The sequence below is a fragment of the Tinamus guttatus genome, unplaced genomic scaffold, assembly GCF_059628265.1.
Source record: "Tinamus guttatus ecotype Peru unplaced genomic scaffold, ASM5962826v1 Tinamus_guttatus_pri_ptg000208l, whole genome shotgun sequence".
NCBI classification, from domain to species: Eukaryota; Metazoa; Chordata; class Aves; order Tinamiformes; family Tinamidae; genus Tinamus; species Tinamus guttatus.
Window position 1 is genome coordinate 6,082,460 of NW_028288742.1, and position 24,505 is coordinate 6,106,964.

Sequence of the window (24,505 nt, forward strand, 5' to 3'; positions counted from 1 at the left end):
GATATTTAACTTGTCCAAAAGCTTAAAAATAAGAGCCAAACAAAATATTTACCAAATATTTTATCTAGGGATAACTTCCTTATGAGGAGAAGAAACATTGCTAGGGAAAAGGATATAGTGATGTCACATTTTTTATGAGTTTTTTTTTTTTTTCATTGTACATAGAATTTTATCCTCGTTAAAGGAATTTGGCTGCAGCAACTTGACAGGAGAGTTTATTCAGTGGTTTAAATTAAACCAGATTTCTCCTGGCTGGCTTGGCTTATGTGATAGGGAAGTAAAGGGCTGAGTGTCTCTAGTCGGGTGGAAACCAGTACTTGGTAGCACAGTGCTGGCTCACCGTGGCAAAGATGAGGGGGTGTGAGGGGGTGTTCAAGAATTTCTCAGTGTCGTTTGGCTTTCATGCAGGTGTTTCAGCAGCGCTATGGGCAAGCCTGACAGAAAGAGGTCACCAGGCTGGTGGTAGCTCAGGTAAAAGTTCCCCACTTGCTCTCCCTGCTTTCCACTAAATCCTGTCCCTAAAGGAGCATAAGCGATGCATAATGTAACGCAAAGAAGGAAGGTTGCTGCTTTCCTAAAGAACTGCAGTCTCCAGGCAGGATGAATCCCCTCTCCCGCCAAGATGTTTTCTTTGCCTTGTGAGGGTGTTGTGTGATAGTGATTAGCAGTGAAGACCATCAAGTCCCAGAGAGACAAACAAAGCATGTGCCAATTTGGGCTGAAGCCCATCATCTCTTTCCAAGTTCAGAAATTTGACATATTTCTGATTTCCTACAGATATTCTGGAGTGCATTTTTTTTTTGCAATCAGGCTCTTGTATTCAGAGGAAAAGGACAATAGTGCTGCACTTTACATCTGTTTGCAAAAGAGAGAAAATAACTTTCTTCAGATCTGTTCACCTGTGGCTCCTGTTTTGTCAGCAGTGCATAGGGTCCAGTTTAGATGGAACTGGATGAGACACTTGCAAGGAGTGGAGCAGGGTGTCACTGGTCACTCAGGAATGAAATGCTTTCCCTTATGAATTAATTTTAAACTTGTGCTTGGAGAAGTCGGGTCTGTTGCAAGGAAGGAAGTATCATTTTTCTAGGTGAGAAAATAGTATCTTAACGGTTTGTGGCATCTAAGGGATCTTATGGCACTGTTCCCAAAGAAATGGTGTTCTCTTGCTTAAACTGCTTTGGGACCAGACATTGTGGATGTTCTGTGAATCTCAGCTCTACTTCTCACACTAACTTGTGGTCTGCTTTTTGTTCTTGTCTAAATGAAGTGGAATGTTTTTGTATTCACTCTAACATACTGCTGCTTTCTGCTTCTAGCTGTGGAGAAACTTTTCTGCTTCTTTGGGTCTTCTCTGGTCCATTGAATGCTAACGCATGGCATGTATATTCTGCTGCAGAGCTTACCTGTGCAAAGATCTTATGAAGGCTGAGGTTTTTCCAGCCAAACATGATTGAAAGTTATAGAAATTGAGATGGAAAAAGCCATGAGATCATGTAGTTCCCACGTGCGCTCTCAGCCCCGGACAGGTTTGTTTGCAGTGCTACATTTTTGGTGCTTTCCAGAAGGGGTCACTGCAGGTCAGTGTTCACTATTTGCATCCGGCTGCCTACCTCCCCTCCCCCTCCGTGAAAAATTAGGAAATCTGAATCTGGCGAGAAGTAGTTTAAATAATGTCTGAAACTATTGCTATGGCTTGTGATTGGGCGTTGGGTGATCAAAAGCAATAGAAAAGTGTTGAAGACTGACAAGTGATCATCCAGGATTTTAGAATAGGAAATTCACTGAACTCTTAAAATGTATTTTAGCCACGTACATTTATTAAATATCACAAATCCTGAGAACTAACTGTTCTGGGACTACTTGCTTGTAGCAAGAAAGAGAGATTCATGGATTTATCCTATCGCATAGCCCCTATTTTAAAAAAGTGCATCACAATAACGTTTTTATGGTTATGCAAAAGGTGGATGATTCACATTGAATTGCTGGTTGTAAAAAGCAAGTGGGAAAAAAAAGAAACCTTACATCTGAATATGGGAGGAGGATAACTCACAATCACTTTTCACCAAAAAATGCACATTAGTGTCCGCAACCATGCAGAGCCACCGCTGTACAGAAACTTTTCTGAAGATTGCCAAGTGTCACAAGTTTGGTGGGGCTTAGATGCTATTGCACGTTTGTCTTGTGTAGGTGAATCAGGTGGCCTGGTAGAGGGCAGGTAGACGCTTCTCCACAAGAACGGCTACCTGTTCAGCCAACAGTTTCCACCAAATGTCCGTGTCCATGAGGGAGTGACAGCCAGCTTATGAAACACATTTCAGAAGGTGGAAGAGAATGATATTGCGACATTAATATTTTGAGGTGTGGAGGGAGATGAAGAAGGGGTTGGAGGTGGAAAGAAGGAAATACTGCAAAGGGAACAGAGAAGAGATGGGCCTCTCGCAGGAGAATGAGCAGCTCGCTTGAAAATAACTTGTTCATGTTTTCATTTTTTTTTCCTCCAGTGAATATGGTTATTTTTGAAGTAAAATAACCAAGTAATAATTTCATTACATTTTCTTCCAAGATTTCAAGCTAAGTGTAAACAAGAGAAATCCAGTGGGGATATTAATCCAACTTCCTTTTTCAATAGTGCTTCAGTTCTGTTTCACCCCGCTCCTTATACATTTCAGCTGATAAAATTCTTTTACCCACTACCTGTGGCATTACTGACTCCAACTTAAATACCTCATTGAAGGCATTAGTTAGAAGGAAAAAAATTTAAAATCATTTAAATTTATTCCCAGGTACAAAAATGGTAAGTTCTGAGATTTTCAGTGTTTAAAAATATAGTAATGGCTTTGGACATTTTGGAAATTTTCCATATGGGCAAGTCAGAATGATGGAAAACAACTGAACCACTGCACTGAGATTTGATCTCTGGCAATTAGTACTTGGGCTGCATGGGAGAATCAGAAGGAACAAAAACTCTGTAACAACACCATGGCAATCAGACCGGCAAACTTCCAGTAGCTTTAATTTTTCCAGATGTTAAGTGTCTTTTTTTTTTTCCCAGGTGAAGGAAAGATAAAAAAGTAAAAGAAGAGAGGATGAAAATCATGAGTTTGTAAGTGATGTTTGGCACAAAGACTACTACAATAGTGTGTGTTTAGATAGCAGTTTGACTGAAATGCAGGCAGTGTTAATTTGCATTAAATGAAGAGAGAAGGATTATCTGCCCTATAAAGCTGCGCTTGTGTCCTCAGACCTTTCCAGGCTGGGTTGTGACAGATGCTCGGCTTGACTGCAGCAACAGGCGCGCTGGCTGGCGAAGGCAGCGATGAGCAGGAGGAGCCGGGCAGCCCGCTGGCTCGTTCAGATAAGGACAGCCCTGGAGCCGCCTTTCTCGGCTGCGTCTGGAAAGTGCAGGGCCAGCTCCCTGCGTCGGGTTCGTGCTGGTGGCTGCAGTGTTCATCACTGTGACTCATTTGCCACCAAAGCCTGGTGTTTGCCAGGGTGGGAGTGGGACACTGTGGGCAAAAGCAGCGATCCCCAATCTTGGCTTTTGGCAAACGGAGGGATTGCTGTGGAAACCGCTTCCCTGACGCCTTAGTTTGGACACTGATAAGCCTCATGTTTGCCTAGGAGGATCCCCAGCCTCAGCTCCTGGTCACAAGTTGCAGCCATACCCAGCACTCTGCCCGGGGTTTGCACTGAGCACGCTGCAGGCTCCACGGCCCATTCCAGACAGGAGTCAATGGGATTTTCATAATAACGCACAGAGCTAGGACTGAAATCTTTTGCTGGAGAGAGTGCCAACTGAATTTTTACTTTGTGAGCACCATAGAGGCCCTGTCAGAATGGTAAATTATGCAGTCCCTTTGCTTTTCTCCCCGTTTTTTGCACCATGACTTTGGAGTTGGGGAAGCCCATACTGTGCTCTGAAGTTGGACCATCATGGGACGTGATGGAGAGATCTCCAGCAGGGCTTGCCTCTTATGGCTCCTCCAGCCAGATGGCTTCAATCTACTGACCAATTCTGTGTGCTTTGTGTGAGGTCTGTGTGCAATTTAAATGGAGCCTGTTCTCGGCTAGATCTGCCTTTTCTTTGCCCCCCTCCCCCACATGCATACGCGTTCCCAACTGACCCTTTTCATGCTTCCCCTTTTCTCTAGCCATTAGGGGAAATTATGCTGGCACCATATAGCAAATATATCAGCTGGATTTGCCTCAAAGCCCTCACTTCTGGAGGCTTTCAGTCATCCCGCCCCTGCGCGCAGCTCTGAGAAGAGCGCGCGTGTAGGCAGCCGTGCTGTTAATGCACTTCTCGGATTGGGGTTTCTTTGCGACACTGCTCTTTGCCAGCAGCTTAGGAGGTTAGAACACGGCACTAGCTGTGCACCTTTTGTCTTCTTTACATTTGCTGGTGCTGTTAGGAACAATGACTAATAAAAACAAGGACTGCCCCTCTCTCTGTATTTTATAGTAGTACTGAACCTACAGTGAGGAGCAGAGAGTAGAAGACAGTCTTAATTGTAGTAGGACATCTCTGTTTTGCTTTAAACATCCGCAGCCTGGCTTCTTGTGTTGGTGCAGTGGAAGAAAATCCGGCTGAAGTGGAGTGTTAGCTGATCATTGTTAATCTATTAAATCAGTTTTACTTCATCCCTAATTCTATGTGCTCTCTGCTTTGCACTATATTGTATTGCATTTTTTTCAGTAAGCATTTGTTCAAGCAGTATCCAGATCCAGAGGAATTGTTTTCTCTCATTAATTGGTAACCTGGAAGAAGCTTGGTGACTGCTGGAATATAACAGTAGCACTTGACCTCCTTGCCAGTCAGGTGAAAACAAAATATATTTTTGTATTTCTTATGGCTTTCTAGTAGGAATCACAGTTAGTTGGATACTTTACCTGTTTAGAAGTAAGGGTAAAGGAATTTCTCCCGCGGGAATAAGAGGATGGGACCACTTTTATGACACTTCCTAATTCCTCTGATACTTGGGACTGTAGGGACTACACAAGCCTTTGCCATATTGTAAAGCTCAAGGAGCTTTTGCACTGCTCAGGATTACCGAAGTGTATTGCAATACAGTATTTATTTTCATTATGTTTTATTTTGTTTCTTCCAGTTCTTTCTGAGAATGGCATTTAGTGTGTGTCTGAATGAGTGATAACTGCAAGCAATTCCTGTTTTGATATTTGAGACATGGAAACAAACTGCCTTCCAGACCCCAAATATGCCTGTTTCTGGTACTCTACAGATCTAGTTTATAGACAAGAAGGACTTTGTCTTCTTGTCCCCCTCCCTGGCAAGTAGCAAAACAAAACTGTTAGCTGTAATCTCACAGAGTGAATCAGAGAAGAATATGAGCTTGGCATACAGCAAGAAAGCTGAGACGGTGCTCGGCAGAGATGAAAGTGAGATACCGATGGCCAGAGTTTAACTGGGATTTCATAAAACATGCTGTTCTTCACAATTTGGCTGGAGTTTGATAGTTTCTTTTAATGAGTCTGACAAGACGATGGGACTTCAAACCATTTGCTTTGCAACTGGAAAAATGAAGCAGTGAGATATTCAGAACAGCACTCAAAGCCTTTGTGTCTTCTTCTGAGAAGCAGCAATTCAGCGGCAAGGGGACAAGAGCCTCTCGCAGCCATACAAGCGCATTGTAGCAGTAAATCAGCTCAGCTGCAGGCCTCACCACATGATATTCTTTAGTCGCCACTGGGGAGAATTCTGCTCATCTCCAGACAAGATTTTGACTTGAGTTGATATTTATTTCCGTTTTTACAGATGTGCTGTCCAGTGATGGATGGGGTGTGTTAACTTTCTACTTTTCACACCTGGTCCACACCTGCTTGGGACCTCGCTCCCTGCCCTGCTGGGCCGGCAACTCTTCAAGTTTGCTGGATCCCGGATCGCGTGCCAACTGAGGGTGGTGAACAACCTTGAAACTCTTGGCCAGAGGGGTTTTTGTTTCTAAAGTCAGAGAGGTTGATAGGTTTTGTTTTGTTCTTAAGTGAATATTTATTCTCATGACAAAAACATTTCACAATAAACCATTCCCATTTGACAGTTCTTTGGCAGCACATGTGCAAAGTAAGTTGTTTCTTTTTTTTCATCCAGTTCCTAGTGGGCAAGTAGCCCCATTTTGAAAAGGCGTTGGGCTTTCATTGCTCATATTGCTAATTTAATCAAAGTAGCTATAGACAAAATGTTCCTCGGTGATCAAATTCTCTGGGGATCTAGAAGCTGATCCTCTAACTGTGAGGAAACTTGTTCTCATTTTGCTTGTACAGCTCCTTTGGATAAGAAAGGGGTTTTGGTCCCTAGGGCTTTGGATACAAGAGTATGAAATTCAATACAAAAATTTAAAAGGCAAAAACAAATGTCATTGTTTAGAATCCTATTATGGCATGTTTTTTTCATTTGCTCTGTGGGGGCTTTAAATATTAGCATGTGAACATTAGCCAGATTTTGGTTGGTCAAAACTGGAGAGGACTCTGAGGAATTTCAGAGAGATATGGCTATGCTGATGGAAAAGGCAGTTCAATGGCAAAGCAAGTTCCCTGTAAAATGCTGCGAGATAATGCATGCTTGAGGGAAAGTTAATCTGCTTGGCCACCTTAAAGTGCTCTAATTTAGTTGTTTTGGTTTAGAAAAAGACCTGAACATCACAGCTGGCAGCTCTGTAAAAACTCCAGCTCTGTTTGCCCATCATTACTGAGAATATAATTGATTAGGCAGTATGTGAATGGGAAGCATATGGAGAATTATAGTTATAATTAGTAGCATAATTGGAAGCCATAATAAACATCAAGTGTCAGGCTTTCAGGCTAATCTCAGTTAACATTTGGGTGGGAAAGAGGATCCTTAGTGAACCTTACATCTTTCCCTGACTTGTTTGGTGGCTCTTTGTAGAGGCCAACGGCTAAACTACACAGACCTTAGGACTGATACAGCAGAGCAACCCACATGTTCCACATCTGCTGTTTATTTATTTATTTATTGTCTGTATAGGTTACGAGAGGCTGCAGGTCAGGAGTGAAGTGCATCAAAGGAGTCTTGCTGTGAATCTGGGACTACAATAGCTGGGGTATCCTAAGCAAAGGCCAAAGTGTGCCTGCAGAGATGGATTATGAGTACATAGATGATAGAGCTCCTTATGAGTAGACCAGCATGGCATTGAGGCCTATCAATCTTAGCTCAACGCCAGCTGCTGAGCTTTATGTTGGGATCCCAGGGTTGGAGTGGTAGGAGAGCTTCAGGTCAGCATGAGGAGGCTCTGCAGAGTATGGTGTGGTGAATCCAGGGCTGGAGCAGTAAAGAAAGGAGGATAACTGCTGGTCAGGAGTGAGGGATGCCAGCAGAGCTCACTAGCTAGTGCTGAGGTACTTTTTTCTTCGTTCGATGCAACTTTGTGACAATCTTTTCTGTTATTTTGCCATTTTCCTTTAAGAATCTGAAACCCCTGAGCAGCAGGTGATCTTGACTGTAACGGCGAGGCATAAGCTTGGGAAAGTTTAGTTAAAAGAGGGTAGGTTGTAAAAACAGCCCTCACCGCATGGCTCGAGCCTGTCAGCATGGTGCTGCCGGCGCCGCAGCTGGAGGGGAGCGCGGCAGGGCCCGCACGCTGGCGCGGCGCGGCCCACACAGCCTGCAGGCGCTGTGGGCCCGCGGGGCTGGGGGAGGCGTGCGGGCATTGCCAGGGGAGGCCGTGCGCGCAGGTCAGGTGCTTAAGTGGCCGTGTGCCTCTAATCAAAGCGATCCTTTCGCATCTCGGTTCTGCCAAGCGCTTGAGAGGGGCAAGGAAAGTGCCTGGGTGAATCCGAAAGTGCTGCTGGGCTCATCTCCAAGGTACAGGGCACTTCTGAGTGTCCTCTTGAGGACTCTGTTATTTGCCCCGTGTGAGGTTAAATAGCTCTTGGTAAGAATGGTTCCCCCGCGAGTGGCTACAGCCTGAACAGGTACTGATATCCAGGCCTGGAGCAGGCTTGGAGCTCTAGGGAGAAAATGGCAGAGGGGCTGGAGAAGCAAGTGCTGCTGAGACCTGCAAGGCTGGTCTGCCCAGGATGTGCTGGTGTCCTGTTTAGGGTCAGTAGCCCTAGAGCAGGGTTTACTGCAAACAGTTTTCCTCCATACAAATTGACTGTATTAGTTCCTGTTGGCTTTGTTCCTCTTTCCTTTGCATTCTGGAGGGGGAAAATTCACCCTCTGCCAGTGCAAGCCTTACATACGCTTTTCCTGGAGCTCAGACAGTCAGCCAAACTAGCAGGAGCTTTTTGGAAACAACGAGAGCCAGCTGAAGTTAGTTCTGCTTCAGTCGGAACTTTATTGAGCCACTCTGGATTAGGAGTCACTTTCAGTAGGCCAAGTCGGTAGGAACTGTACAGAGCTGGCTGAAAAGGTGTAATTCCTGGTAAGCAGCTCTTGGATGCAAGTCATCTCCTAGATGAAGTTGTAAGGGCCATTCTGGATTGTTTGCTGTGAGAAGGAACTTTGCTCTTGAGCAGCTGAACTGGACTGGACTCTCCAAGTTGCTCACAACTTTCTTCGTCATATATTAAAACCTTTTCCAAACAGGCAGCAACAGATCTGTAGCTTTTGCATAAGGAGCAGGAACATTTATTACACCCTTTGCAGGTGCTTTAAGGCTGGGCTGGAACCTTCTTTCCTCACAGTTCCTGTCTAAATCCATTGTGTAGTCCTCACCCCAGTTATATGGCGGCTTCTTTTGATCTTCACAGATACCGCAGGAAACCAGTTCATGTCCTAATCCTCAGAACTGGCTATTTCAAGAGGAGAATATGTCATATTTGCATAACTTGCTGATGTGCGTAGTGCTATACTGTGGGATATTACATATGTCGTGCCTGCAGCCATGCAGTCCTGCTATGTGCATATCTGCTAAAGCAGTTTGCCCTTTTTCCTAGGGTTATTTTACTTCTTTTTCTTTGGGTTGATACATGGGGTTAGGACATTTGGGTTAGGATGCTGGCCTAACTTTTTGCAGGATGCTTACAGGCTGTGTAGCTTCTAAAGCAGTAGCTGATCCTTGTGGTTAGGTGAACGCCTGAAGATGCAGGACACCTGCGTTCCATCCCCTGCTTTGCCTCAGACTTCCTACATACCTTGGCATGTCAGCAAGTGTTTTTTATACCGTTTATTTTTCTTGTGCCCACTCACACTCCAAATTTTTCGCAGTGAAAGCCACACTCCAGGAGAAGTGCAAGAGTAAGATTCTGCGTGCTGGCTGCTCTTGAAGTCCAGAGTACCTGCATGTGGTCCCGTGGTCATGCTTGAGAATTAACAGCCTAGAGTAATTATCAAATGATCGAAATGATCCAGACCATAGCTACAGTGGCAGAGCCCCTAGTGGGACTCTGGTCAGTGTTACTAGAAGTCTTCTGCTGGGTACCATTTAGTGGCTCCTCTCTGCCCAGCCTGTGGCCCTTCCTTTGCTTACTCAGTGATGAAAAATGAGGAGAGCAGAAGGTTGCATCAGTTTAAGTGCATCTACGTGACTTTTTTATTGCTGGCAGAGTTACAAAAGCAGCCCTCCTTGGCTGGATGAGCTTTGCAGGGTGGGATGAGCCTTAGTCTTTGAGATCCTCAGTGACTTAATGAGAAGAGGGTCATAATTGTTTCTGTCTTCATGGAGGTCTGTATGAAGATGAACACACATAAATGAAGAATTGCACAAACTGCAGCTGAGGGGACCATTTAAAAACTTCGATAGATACAGCACCAAGATTTCCTAAGATGTCCAGTCGCTGCCTTATGAAAACACATGTACTTGATAAATGGAAGTGGAAACATGCAAGATACAGAGAGGTAGTTCAGCTTAACATTGCTTTGCTATGTTGCTAAACATCCCTATGCTTGTGTACAGGAAAGAAAATGTAGAACACAATAGAATCAATGATGTGATCTGTCTACTTTTTTCTCCTTGCCCAGCTTGGACAGTTTTTTATCTTAGTCATTGGTTCTCGGGCTTGGCTGTCAAGTAAAGTAAAATCATAGAATTGGGGATTCTTAAGGGACAAGTTTGGATAATGGAAATTAATAGTAAGCTTGGGGTCTTTTGGCTGATCTTTTTTAGTCTCTGCTAAAGAGCCAGTAGTTGAGTCTCAGTGTTCAATTAGATCAGTTTCAAAACAAAACTGTGAAATGGATCCAGTTTTATCACTGAAAGTGTCAGCTGGAAGAAGCAGTGTGACCCGGTACATTCCTCCACACCTCAGACTTTATTCTAGGAGCTTTTTCCAGAACGTCCTCTAAAAGCAACATTTACTCTTGGCCTGAGAGCTGGTGGCCCAGTTGAATTTCAGCTCAGGAAAAAGCCCTCATCCCACTGGTACCAGAAATGACCCTTCCTTGGGGCAGCTTCTCTTCTGTCACCGTTTAACGTCAGTGAATTGTTGGCCTTTATACTTTCAAAGCAGCTTTTTTTTTTTTTTTCTTTTTTTTTTTTTTTTTGCCTTCCAGGTGCTAGGGAATAAGCGGCTCAGAACTGTCTGGTAACGCAAGAGCAGCGGGTGCCAGGGGCTTTATTGCTAGGGGCATAGTTTAAACAGACTTGTCTTATATGCTGATGGTGTGGAAGTCCTTAGAAAGCTGTGGAAAGGTTACCTGGGAGGTGAACAGAGACAAAACCTGTGAATGAGCTGCCCTTCTGGTGCAGCTCTTAAATCCTTCCCACGTAAGGTGGTTTGGGCAGATTAAGGAGCAGTAAGTGATCCGCACGTCTTCTTCCAGATTCCTTTCACTGACCTTTCTTAATTAAGGTCCACTGGCTGGGTCTTAATGGTGCCAATAAAATTCTCTGAGAAGTTCAGTGTCATCAGGCAAGTGCTGTGTGTTCCCATAAAGGACAACATGCAGCTGAGAGATTTAAAAATATATTTCTACAATGATTGCTAGAAAATCTGTGTCCTCCCTGGGGACCTGAGTCACAGAGAGCAACTAAAATACAAAATTTATTAACTTTGTCCAGCAGTTCATTGCTGGTAGCAAGTTAGAGCAGCTTCCAGAGAAGATCAATTTTCATTCTCAGCTTCCTGAACTGGTGCATCTGTCTGCTTGCTCACCTGCCTGCGTGCACGAGGCCCGTGCAAAACAAAGAACATGGACCTCGAGGCGTTTTTTGGGCTAGGTCCTCCTTTGGCCATGAGCTCTGCTTGGCGCAGGCAAACAGGGCAGATCACCAGCTAGCCAGTGCAGGCTCCTTCTGATGTGCAGCGGGCACAGTGTGAGTTAGAGTGTGCTAAGGGCAGCGCTCTCTGGGTAAACTCCACAGGCTCTTAATGCACTGAGGAATCCGTATAACAAAACGGGATTCTGCTGAGCCCCCTTTCTTCTCCCTCCCCCTGTGTGGCTGTAGCAGTTTATTACGGTGTGAGTACAGCTGAGGCATGAGAACTCTGCTACTCTTAAAACATCTTTCCCACTGGGAAATGCTTTACTGTCCTTTTACTCTCACAGTCCAGACAATATACGTTGAGTTATGCAAAATGGCAGGGGTGGAAAAAAAGCATGATGAGTGGTGTCTAGTCTCCAGGCCATTTCCTCCAGCCCAGGAATCTTTCCATCCCCTCTCACTCCCAGGATTGTTATAAATGGCAGAGAGGAACTGGACTGTGGCATACAAATCTTACAAATCTCCTTTTTTCTTTTTTTTTCATTATAGATTACAGTGTATACTGGACCGTGACATGTGCTGCAAGTGCTCTGCAGAGCACTTCAGCACTTCATTTTGCTCTTCAATACAAAGATTTCAGCCCACGTCCCAGTTCGGCTCTGTGTTTTCTAACGAGCGGGAGGCCTCAGCGCAGGGGAGCGCGTCGGAGGCGCTGCCGGGCGCGCAGCAGAACGGTGTGATGCTGATGGCCAGATAGAGCCTGACAGCCTCACACCAATGGGCCACTCTCCTCTACAGGGAGTTTACGAGGCCTTGGCTTGTGTGGCCACCTCCACTTATGAATGAAAATCAAAACCAGATTGGTGTCCCCCTCCCAACAGCAGCTGCACGGTTCTTTGCATAAATCCCGCTCCCCTGCCCCTCTCCAGGGGAGCTCCATAAAATAAATGGATTCATTACATGCGGATTTCCTTTTCCTTCTTCTCTGGAGAAACAAAGAGCCTATTAGACACAATATGGAAATGCACACACACATGCACACACGTGCAGACAACATGAAACTGTGCACGTGCGCATGCAGTCTGCAAGCACTCTCATTCTCCCATCCCCATACCCAGACAGTGCCATAAAATACGTGCAGAAAACTGCTTCTCCCTTACAGGCGCAGCTCTGCCAAACACACAAGCATGTATATTCATTCCTGCAGATCTGTAGCTTAAATTCTAAACTAATGAGAACACGAAAGCCCAAGGCAAGGTGCCTCCTCCCAGAAGGTGCAGCACTGAAAACGTGCTGAGTGGGGTTGCTTTCCTCCACCAAAGCCTCCCATAGTGCCCAGGATCTGTATTTTTATCAAGAGCATAAGGGGCCTTTCCTTCTTGTAGCATGGGACATCCTAACCGCAGGAGCTGGGAGGCTGCCTGCTCTCTTCCTCTCGCTGACCTGGAGGAGGGTGCTCTGTGTCTGAGGAGAGGCAGAGGGATGCAGTACGGAAATGGCCAGGAGCCCTTCATTCCTTTTATCTCCAGGTGGCGGCAATACTGGCACAGAAACGAGTTGGAAAGCACACCTTCCCTGGAAATCCCTGCTCATTTGCAGCAGCCACAGATGCAAATCCTGCACAACTGCACACGGGTGAGGGACACCTCAGAGAACCCTGGCTGGATAGGTTGCACGAAGTTAGGACTTGCGTACATTAACCTTCAAGGGGCTCCCGATAAGATGCTGGCCCCAGGACAAGACGGAGGTGCTTGGGTATGTTCACATTGTATGCTAAACGCGGGTCAGAGCCTGGGCTTGAACATGGACTTGCTTCTTATGCAAACTGCGAACGCCCTCACTGCAGGGTCCGGCTCCCTCCAGCTCCAGGCAGGGAGCATTGTCAGGGTGCCAGGCTGTAGAAACAGGAGGCAAATTGCAGCAATGCTAGGAAACTAATCCTACCCTTTGCCAACTGCTAATCACCTCTGCTTGCCTGGCAGGAGGCAGGAATGGAGCAGAGGAGGAAGAAGAGAGCTTCTTTCTCCCCCTGGCACCAGGGGATGCTGTTCCTATGCTTTGGAGCAAGGGAGAAGGATGGTACAGCTGGGCTGGACAGCAGGGAGCCAAGCCTCATGGTGACATTCGCTTGATCAAAGGCTAGGGCAAGCCTGAGGACAGTCTGATAGTGAGCTACAGTGAAACCCTGCCGAAGTTCTGGTTTTCAAGTGGAGGAAGTGAACATCAAAATCCTTTTTCATCCAGAACCCATACTATTGCGACTTGTTTTTACTCCTCAGAGAGGAAGCTCTGGTGTGAAGACTGGAAAGCATAGGAAGAGACTGGAGGCTAGACCAGGCGAAACTGAGGGGTGGAGAGAGCAATGCTGCCAAGAGAAGAAGTTCACATACACAACCCAAGACCCAAGGCCCTCAAACTGTAAATGTCTCAGAAGTCTAAATACATAGGAGCCTTAAGAAAAGCAGTAACTTGCATCTAGCAGGAGATGTCTGAAGAAATCTGGAATGCCAGCAACATGCAGGTGACCGACCCCTCAGAAGAGGACTTCTGAAGAGCTGCTGAGCAGAAATGCTGAGACTGAGGAAAGCGAACAAGAAGTAGGCTATGATGCAGCCTAATGAAGTTCATACTGTGCTAAGTTAAGTCTTACTAGGCCCAAGATTTTAGACATCTCAAGCTGGACCACAGAAAAGTTGTAATATCTTTAAAATCATAAGCTTTTGAAAAGCAGTAAATGCTGCATTTTCTTTCTTTGCCTCTTTGATTCTGAGCCTTAATGTTGCATTTGAGTCATAATTATTAGTTTTCCCCACAATTAAGAGGACTAGAAACCTGTCTTATGTAGAAAACATATTTCTCACCTAGGCATCTGTCATCAGGATCTGAAGTTTTAAGGAAAAACAGCAGCAATATAACGAGATTCACAACACATCACAAGCACTGCTAACGCTCCTTCAAGTGGCTCGACTTCACACTTGAGTCTGCGAGGACTTTGTATACGCAAATATGAAGATAACAATCTTGATCCTGACAACACTAGAGTCTTGGAATGGCCCAAATCCGTTTATGCCAGGATCCTGTCTCTAATGCTCTGATGCTCCGATTCTGGCTCTGATGCCTTTGCCAGATGCTTCAGGGGAAGGTGAAAGGACTTTGCAGTAGGCAGATGTAACATAATATGTTCCACACTTTGGGATCGCCTTCTGGTTTCTGTCCATTGGAGATGGCATTGGGACAAGGAGCAAGGATTTTAACATATTTTTTAAGGGTGTTTTTAGCTATTATTTCTTTTTCTCTCCATACACGTAGTTGAATCATGCTAAATTCAGTGGCAGGGACTAGCCTGTGCGCACGTTTGTGCCTGTGCAGGATGGTGGGACTGCCGTTCCAATGGGAACCTCTCGGCTCTGCTGTAATATGTGTAGAGTAATAATGTGAATTAGTAATAGTTCACACTTAAATAAACCTTCTTCCCACCGAGCAGGCAGCTCCCCAGGAGCTCTGTCTTTCACAAGGTCTGAGACACCGTCCTTCATGGCGCCTCGGCCACGGAGGCTTTGTGGTGGAGCTTGGCCCTGCAACACAGTGGGGTCTCTGTGACTTTGCAGGGTCTTTGCCCTCCCAGTTCTTCATGGGGAAACATAGAGCACATCATTCTCTCTAGGAACAACCCTGCCTCTGTCTGCCTCGTTTGTACCTTATCTCTAGGGACATTTGTATGCAGATAGGATCAAAGGATCAGAGATACGAGGTAGACTGCCTGAATATTCACCAACAGGCAGTGGCAGGCGGTGCACTTCAGAGCAACCTATCTTCAGCTTAGAAGTGAGCAAGGAGGAGGAAGGGACGTGGGGGATCAAGTCCTGACCCTTTTCTGACAGTCACCCCTCTTTCTTAGGCTTGGGAGGCTCTTGCTGTCACTTGTTGAACTGATAGAGCTACCCACTGAATTGAAAATCCAGCTGGAGGTTTGTCTGTGATATCTGACACTCGTAATTCACGGTATGTTGGCCAGTTCTGCAAATTGGAGAAGGAGCACAAACAACCCCTCATGACTTGCCAGCCGTGTGTGGGGTTCAGTAGTCACACTGTGTGTGGGCTCCTTGGGGAGGAAGAGCTTTTCCAAGCAGCGATGAGGCTGTGATGAGGGTGAGGGGTGGGAGCGGGAAGACGTGATGGCTCCCCACTTTGGATCTGAGCAAAGAGGCAGGCAAGGCTTGGTAACCTGCAGATTTGCTCAGGCCCTGGAGCTGGTTGGGATTTGGGGTGAAGAGCCGAGTTGTTGGCAAGGGAGCCAGCCTGCTGGCAGAGTGGAAGGAGATTTTTGTCTTTGCTTGCATGGGGCTCTCTCAGCTTCCTTCTTGCCACAGGCTGCCTTCAGGGACTGAAATTGCAGCTGCCACCACAGAGTTCAGTCTGGGCTTCCTTTCAGAGCGTAGCTTGTGGCTGTGATTAACCATAGCCCCGTGCCTCTGTCCCTCCCTGCTGCGCGGCTTGAAGTTCAGCTGTTTGGACAAGTGGGGGCTCACCTGGAGGTGGGTGCAAGTCCTGCAGTGTGATAGTCCTGGCTCTGGCAGGGCTGTCAGGTCAAGGAGACAGATGCTGCTATGCCCAGATTCCCTCTGTTATGAGGTGGGTGTTCAGCTGCAGCCTCCAGTATATCAGTTCTGTGCTGTCTAAGCCACCTTGCAAGTCCTCATATGGGAAAAAGAGCTGAAGGAGCAGTGGAGATGGCGGTGTCTGCACTGCTGGGGAGGTTCTTGGCGGGGTGGACAGGACAGATGAATGATCAAGGCAGTGGGAGAGCAGCTTGTTGCATTTCCCAGCCTCTTGCTTGCCTGGCTGGGCCCGCTAAAGGGAGCAGAAGGCTCCTCCTGTGCATTTTTCATCCTCTGGCTATTTACCTGTCATTCCTTCCTAATCTCTTGGGATTTGCAGTAGTAAAATCTGTCTGCATTTCAGACGGTTCAGTTTTCAGGTTCCTCTACTACCTGTCTAAGCTGGTGATCCCCAGGAGAGGAAGAAGGATGTAGCAATGGTGGGGAGATAGTGTTCAGGCTGCGTCTGAAGTCTCTGAAGATCTTGCCTGCCAGTGAATTACATAAATAATGCCGTGGGTTAGGAGATCACAGGAGTGAAGGCTCAAAATCATCCCCAGACAGTCATCTTTGGGGTCCATGCCCGTTACTATAGTACCTGGGAACTTCCTGAGTCTTTGAGAACCTCAAACCTCAAAAATTGGTGAAGTTAGTGGGCTCTGGATGGGCCCACGGGTCCTACACCCAGACGCAAAGCCACAGTTACTCTCTTGTTTGCAGAAAGGACTTTTTCTCCCCCCAACTCAAAAACTTCGAAGGAAGAGGCAGGTCTGGCAGCCTCCATGGCCTATTAAAAACCAGCCGTATAAAATATGAGCTAGGGAGCAAAACGCAGCAACATAAGAGGAGGAGGAGGAAACCACCAATTAGGAGCAGCCCCCGAGGGGATGCTTTCTCAGGAGCCAGGAGGCACTCTGCCAGCAGGGCTTAGGAGCGGGATCCGGGCAGGCTGGGAAGGGCAGAGCCCGGGGTAGCTGCCTCTCACAGGGCCTTTTGGGACTCAGGAAGCTCTGATCCTGCAGCGAAAAGAGCCTTGGTCTTTGGGGCAGAGCAGTGCAGGCTGCGGTGCTGCTCTCCCTTTGCTGCTGCCCCCGTTTGCGCAAGGGCCAGCAGCACGGAGCAGCGCCAAGGGGAGCAGGAACCTACCACCCTTCTCAGCCTGGAGCAACTAGCTGGTGATGGGGAATTCCTTCCTTCCTAGGAAAGCTGCTTGGCCAAGGAGCAGCTGGCAAGAGCCTGCAAAGCAATCTGGACATCCAGGTTTCCCAGAGGATGGCAAATGCATACCTGACACCAGGCTGCTGTATGGAAGCAGAGGCTCTGGTGCCTTGCTCCAACACACTGTGAACCCATGTCCAGTGCCCAGCCCTCAGTTCCCAAAGTGTCTCCTTCATGCCACAGGAGCAGCCCCCGCGAGACGTAGGCTAACAGAGAATCAGGATGTACATTTTGAGCTTTGTTGTTGGTGAGTCCTTCCGACAGTTTAGGAAAACCCAAGGGATTATTCAGCTCTTGGCCAGGCGGGCTGTTGTTCCTGGCCGGGAGTCAGGGTTATTCTTTGCCGGCGGTGGCGGAGCGTGGTTTGCAGCGGGGCTGCGCTCCGAGCGCTGCCGGAACTGCGCTCCTGATAAGGCGTGCAGAGATGCTGAGGGCCGAAATACCAGGATGTGGCTTGTGGACTAATACCATGTACCGTGTGCTTCCCTATGAAGGGAAGAGGAGTGGGTGTGGAGCGTGGCTTCTAGTTGTTTCAGCCTGTTTTGCTTTTCAGGCTTCCTGAAGATGCTAGGTTCTTAGCAGCTGTGCGCAGGCAATATGTCCAAGGGAGAGAACAAAGCGAAATACTTGCCTGGGACCATAGGCTGACACAGTTCAGGTGCTGCTTATGGGAACTGTCCGGTGCCTGTGAGGAGAGGGCATGCTATGGAAAGCCATGTCCTTCTCACTGTGTGGAGCAAGCTGGAGTTAATGGTGCAGCCTGGGTGAAGCATGTCTGTGCAGCGCTGGATGGGGAGGTGATGCCTTCCCTCAAGTCGTGCTGCGTATCCTTGTCCCTTCCCTCGCCCTGGCAGCCATGAAGGCCCTGCCCTCGGCAGCTCAGCCCGGCTTGTGGCTCCAGCTGGAAGCTGAGCCTACCAAAAACATGGATGTGTTGGCAGCTGGATCAGCTAGTGCTGGTCATCAGTGCTGGCCAAATGGAGACGGTGGGAGCCCGAGGCCAAGACTGAGGGCCGGAAGGGGTGAGATCCCCCTCTTTTGGCAGATCCTGGTGTTTAAATGGGCCTACACCGCTCGTGCTGGTGCTTCCAGGGGGCAGCCTGGAGCACACAGAATCTCAGCTGCCCTTTGGAGGTGCCAGCAGGAACTTTGGTGCCATAGGAGATGTAGGCTTCATGACTTTCTCAGCAATGAAGTGGCTCAGCAGCTTGCTGCCCAAACAGTGTTTTAGCTCTCCTTCAGCTGGAGTTGGCTGCCGTCGTGCCGAGGGCCTGCTTGATCTCAGTGAGGGTTCAGCTCAGTGCTTCAGCTCTCTCAGGGCTCGGTTTGTGCTTTGGCACAGCTCTCACTTACTCAACAGTCCTCACCGATCCTCCCGAGCGAAAGGACATGTCAGTGGTGCTGCAGGTTGGACCTGGCAGGTGAGGGGAGCTGCAGCGACAGTGAGCCCAGCAGCTGCCCGGAGCGCTGTGGGCAGCATGGCTCAGAGTGTTTTGAAGATGCCGTAAGTGAGAGGTGTTCAAATATTTACTTGGCTTGAGCAGGGAGTGCAGGGTGAGTCTCTGACAACCTGGACATGTTCCCTGCCCTGCAGACCTCCGTGTGGAAGTGCTCACTCTTTCTCATGAGCACTGTTTCATGCTGTGTAAGTAATTCAGCATGGGTTAGAAGCAGGGTTTGGGCTCTGATTTAGAGCATAGGCGATGGGTCCTTCTGGCCCATTTGGTGCTGTCCTTGAATCTTGGTCTCCCATGCCTCTCTTTTGTACCCAATCTTAACTTGTGTGATCAGTTTGCATTGGTGAGGAAAGGTTCAGCTATGGACAGGTTCATTTCCAGTAAATAAACCTTTTTCCAATTGAAAAAAAAAAAAAAAGAAGCTGACTGGGAAATACCTGACTGAATCTAGTACAGACATGTCAGTCATCTTTGCCAGAACAGAATTTGTGCCAGAGCAGAATTAAGTACCAGTATGGATCTCATAGAGAAAAAAATGCATTACAAAGGATTTATCAGTAAGTGTTTTGCCTACTAGGGTAAACAAGTGGAAAGCTGGAAAGGAGATTAAGAGTTTGACACACCAGGTGATAGAGATCAGACCATGTAATATACTCTACTTTTTTTATGCCTGACTGCTCATATCTAACATGAAAAGCACTGTTAAAAAGGAAACGAGCAAATCAATGTTAGAAAGACATCTTTTGAGTCAGTCCAGAGTGAGGCAGGAAGTCTGATGATTCAAAATTTGGCACTTCTCCTTGCTGAACCCAATGGCACATTGCAGTGCCAGGGGAAAGTAGGCTGCAGGGAACATTATCTGCTAACTGCAATAGCAGAACTGTGATCTTGCTCCTCATCAGTGAGGAGGTGTTCTTTCGTGTGAACTTAAGCCTTTTTCATACTATTGTGATGAAGACTGCAGAGGGAATTTTTCACCATTTTTCTTTTCCAAACTGTGGTGATGTCTCTCATCATTTCAAATATATCACAGTTCAGTGATAGTTTGCTCATACATAAATTCTTAGTCTGTCTGAGGAACTACTTCTCTCTCATTAGGACAAGTTATGTTTGTCCATTTTGTTATGTTACTTGCAGTCTTGATTTTCCTCTGCATTTGAAGTGATGAGATGCAGAACCATTCTCAGTGGTTATTTCTGGTGAACACAGCATTTTTTTTTGGTGTGTGCATTTTGCTTCAGGTAAGGTCACATGTATGCTCTTCTAGTTTCTTTCTGGAAAGTTTTATTGTGAAGAAGCTTCTTGTGACCCATGGATCCTGAGGATTGCAACAGCCAGAACATGATTATGGCAATTAATAATGGCAACCTTTATTCTTTCCCTGATGATCATTTCTGCAGCAACGTTCTGCTATTATGCTGCTCCAGCAATTTGTCCTCTTCTCTGCTTCCCCTCTGCCTGTCTCTTAGTATATGTCTGTTTGTCCTACTTGCCCACTGTCCAGGTACTTTTGGAAAAGTACACATGGGTCTCCAGTCCAGAAAGCTCTTGCTTCTTGAAAGTATTGCAGCAGCAAGGAAAACATTGCATTTAATAGCCAATTCATTAGAAAGGAAGGACTCTGGGTGGATGATTCATTTCATCTCCCTTTAGCATTAGCTGAAGCAGCTAAAGAGTTTCCAGTTAGTTGCTGTGTTAGCCAGGGTGTCTTGCTGCAGATCTGTTGAACTTGAACGCGCAGCAGCAGTCATGGCTTTTGCACTGGTGAGCTAAAAAGGACACTTGAGACTCTTGGGCAGCAAAGAGAGGGTCCCATGAAAGAACTAACATATGGAAACCATGTAGACCATCCCTGGCCTGCTGGCTGTTCAGACCTCATCCACACTGCCTCTGCCAAGCCTAGCCGTAAGGATGATGTCAGTGAGTCACTCTACAGGGTTCTGGAGAACAGTGAAATGAACCCAATGAAGTCAGTGATGACATTTCCAGTCCCAAGGGATTACACTACCATGGATCACCCCCCACCTCGCTTCTGTTGGACACAGATCTGGCGGCAGGACCCTTCCAGTCAGGGCTTTTGGCTCCATAAGTACAGCTCATTATAGCTCAGAACAGAGCCAAAGGGGAACCAGGGAGACTTGAACTGGTGTGAATCGCTGTTGCATGTCTGCGTAGCAACACAGGTTTTCATAAATACATTATCCATGGCTCTGCATTTTGTACTTGCCTTTTTGCTACATGCAGAGCTCCAGAACTGGGGGCTGTAGCAGGGCTACTCCTACGACCATAGTCTGCAGTGGCCAAGATAGGAGTTACAAGAATGGAGCTGTCAACCATTGAGCTCAACCAACAACCTCCCAGGTACTGCACCTCACAGCTGAGCAGTGGGAGCAGTGATTACAGTGGTGTCTGGCAAAGGAGGCAAGGAGCCTTTTCTCATCTTCCTGAGTATTCACCAAGTGCCAAATGCTCTATTTGCACCTCTTCCTGGGCTTCTGTGCTGGAACCTATTAATACCAGAGGACATGCATGGTGAAGACCTGAAAAAGTAGATAAAGCTTTGAGGAAAAAAACACACAAGCATCAAAAACAATCTTACTCTTGGTTCTGTTTGGCTCAGAGGCTTCTTCTGCATCCTACTGTGCATGTACAGATGTACCTGACCTAGATCAGCCTGTCGTGGAGCTGCGCATGAGGTGTGTGATTTGTTAGGTGAGGAGCAGCTGAAAGGCCTATGTCCTTGTTTGTAAGGGCAATGTGTTTGGATGAAGTGAACCCTATGTTCTGCCTTGCCTCTGGTCATCTCCACAGTCCCTACTGGGTTTGGTGGGTGGAACAACAGTTCTTTCAAACAAAGATGCCAACGGCTGGAGCAGGACTCCAGGGCTCTCCTCATAGCTCTGGCAGAGAAATTGGGCTGATGGATAAAGCAGGCCTCTGGGAGTCAGGGCTGCTGGAAATCTTTTCCTTGCTGTGGGAGAGGGTGAGGTCTGGTGGCCAGAAGAGGGGACTGGGAGTCAGTATTCCTAGGGTGAAGTGCTGTCCATAACAGAGAGTCTTTTTCTAATTGCGGCAGCAGAGAATGTGGGTCAGGACTTATCAGTATAGTATTAGGGACAAGCCACCCACAAGCTTTGTTTGACTTTGATTCTGATCTGAGTTCGTTCTGCTTTTGGCTGAGGCCAGTTCTGAACCCACTCCTTTTTTCTTTGAAATGTTTTCCCGTTACTGGCAATAAATGAGAAAAAATGACTTCATTGCCTCCTTGAGTAAACAGATCCTACTCCATCCTCAGAAAATGAGTGTTGAAGCTAAATTATCCTCAGGACCTATGGCAGATGAATCAGAAAACTAGACTTATCACATGTTTGAAGACAAGCACTCGCTGAAAAGAGAAAGCGAGGTGAAGTCAGAATGATGGAAGAGAGGAAGTGGAGTCAGGATCTGGAATCCCCACGCTCCAGGAAGACCGCGTGCTCGACGTGAAAGCACCCGAGGAGAAAGGAAATCTCCACTCTGTGCTTCCAGATATTTCAGCTGTTGAGTCAGCTGGGTCTGGGGCTTTGCAAAGCACCAAAGGGGCAAGGGTGAGCAACGAGCTGAGAGCATGCGTGTGTGAGAAAGATGTTTTGCCTCTGCGCTGGGCCAGAGGAGCGGTTATGTTATTGCAGCCCTTGGAGACACCCTCGCAAGCACACATGCTGGCTTGCACACACGCGCGCTTGCTCACACACACGTACCACTAACAGCACATGCGGCTGCACCCAGAGCGCTGCCCTGGTTCATGCCGGTCCCTGCTAATGGTCAACATCTGGCTAGGTAGCTGGGGTGGAAAAACAGCTGGGGTTAGTGAGTTCTTTCCTTGGCTATGAATGAAGGGGAGGGCTGAGAACTGCGTCAGGCTGGACTGGAGTAGACCTGTGTTCTCTAAAAGCAGCCTGAAAACACTCACTCCTGTTCGCTTGGTAGAGAGCACAGTCCGAGTTGCTTGCTGCATATATCTTTTGTTAGGTGAGGAGCAGCTGAAAGACAAAAGTGTGAAGTTGCCAACTCAAAGGTCCCTTAATGTCCCAGGTCATAATAGCCAAGCAAGTTTTGTCAGTGCACCTTGGTTTTGCCAAGGGTCTCAGCACTTATTTGGAGCATGTGGCAATGCCCCAGCAGCATGGGAACACAAATATGCTTGATATATATTGTCAGCAAGTGCTTGTTACACTGGTGAAGGGGTATAAAAATAAAATAAAAGGATGTGGACTGCCTACAGTTTTGGGATTGCCTGGCCTTCCTGCTGGCAGAACCTGTTGGGTAATGGTAGAGAGTGCATGGGTTCACTTCTTTGCTACCTTTGTTGGTTCTGCTCCTTGCATGTTCCCAGTGGACTGACATAAGTGAGGTGGGATGGAGAATGCACTTGCAGGTAAATATGGGAAAACTGCATTTCTTACGCTACAGCTATTCTTCATCTGGGAAGAGTCCTGTGGCATGCTGGGCTGCTGCCCCTGCGCTTCCTGGCAGCTGCACCCTGTCTCACCTGTGAAATTCATCCGTGGAGGCCCATGGTGGCGGTGCTCACACCTCCTAGAGCCTGGAGAATCCCAGTCCTCTGTATCTAAGTTCCAGAAGACCTCCCCGTGTCTCAGCCTGGCTGAGATAGGGCTAGAGCCCCCCCGCCCCGAGACAGCTCTTAGCAAGCATACCAAAGGCTTTCTGGGCATCAGAGAAATGATATCACCCAGCTTTGCTATTATCACAGCCTCCTTTCTGGGAGTATGGGGAGGAGCATCATCAGAGAGGGATGGAGAAAGAGATATGGAGAGTACGGAAAACTAAAGGGAAGAGAAAGTGGGCCCAGGCAGTGAGGTGCAGCTCTGGGAGCTCAGAGATTCACCAGCATCCCTTCCCCATCTCTTAATTATCTCTCCATCACTGGTGATTAATACTGTTACAAACATCAAAATCGCTCCCGTACTCTGTCCTCACACCAGAGCTCTCCCCTACCTGAGATCAGCTAGGCTGGACTTTGCCTGGGGCCTCTGGGTTCCAGGTCGAGTGTGGGACCGCGGAGGAAGGTTGAGGTTAGAGCGTGGCCGTGTATCTAATTACTCCCCCAGACGTGCATATGCAGGACATGCCATCACCGGACGCTGTCCACGTCCCACTCGCTCACCACTGAGTCACAGGAGACAGGAAAGACACAAACCACGCTGATGCTGTGAGGAAGATATAAATGCTCTCTAGTAAAATATGAACAGCATATGTACGTAACCAGCTGAGACGTTCATAGTGTGACATTGCTGTGTTGAAGATTGTGATGTTTACTGTATGACCGCATAGAGTTAAACAGAAAATGACTCGGGCAGACCTTCATGACATCTTTGAGGTTGTTTCAGGATGATACTCATCAGCTCTGAGGAGACTGGCTCAACCTCTCTCCCTGTTCTCTCAAGCTCATTAGACCAGCATTGGGCAATCAGAGACCTAAATTCCAGGTATTGAGGAAACATGGAGTCTCTTGTTGTGTAATGAGACTTTTTTTTTTTTTCCAAGAGTGAAGCAGTTCAGTCTGGCGAGTGTTCAGGCAAGTACAATTACTGGAGGTAGGTTCATCTGGGACACCATGGCAAAGCAGTGAGTGAACTCGTGGTGACCACGAAAGGGCAAGACTTTGCCACCATCCTCATGCTTCACTAGATACCCTTGCTTGGTGGCTTCTGGCTACAAAGTCTTGCTGAGGACAATACTCCATGGGGGACTGCTGCTCTTACTGCTGCTGTTAGTGCTGTCAGATGTGCACAGCTGGGTCACAGATATGTTGCTGCAGGACATGCTCACAATTATGCCTTTTTCTTTGCTGCTAGGCTCCAGAGATAGCCCAGAGTGTTTGAAGTGCAGGCAAGGAATTGGATATTCCTGTGGTATGTGAGAGCCTTTTGTTGAGGGCCTGTGTATTGAAGGAGTTGGTGTTGGCCCAGCTGTAGGATCAGCAGTGATGTGCTTTATACCTAACCCTTTTACACGTGCACACTTCACTAGAGGGATGTGTCTGGTCCATTGACGTGAAGTGCTGGAGTAGTAGAACTTCTACCTGGTGAACAGATGGATCCTCAAAGCA

At 47.3% G+C, this 24,505-nt stretch overlaps 1 pseudogene; it reads left to right on the top strand.

The window, feature by feature from the left end:
- Positions 1-2,091: 2,091 nt before the first annotated feature.
- LOC148594768 (uncharacterized) overlaps positions 2,092-24,505 on the top strand; it is a 122,085-nt pseudogene continuing 99,671 nt past the window's right edge.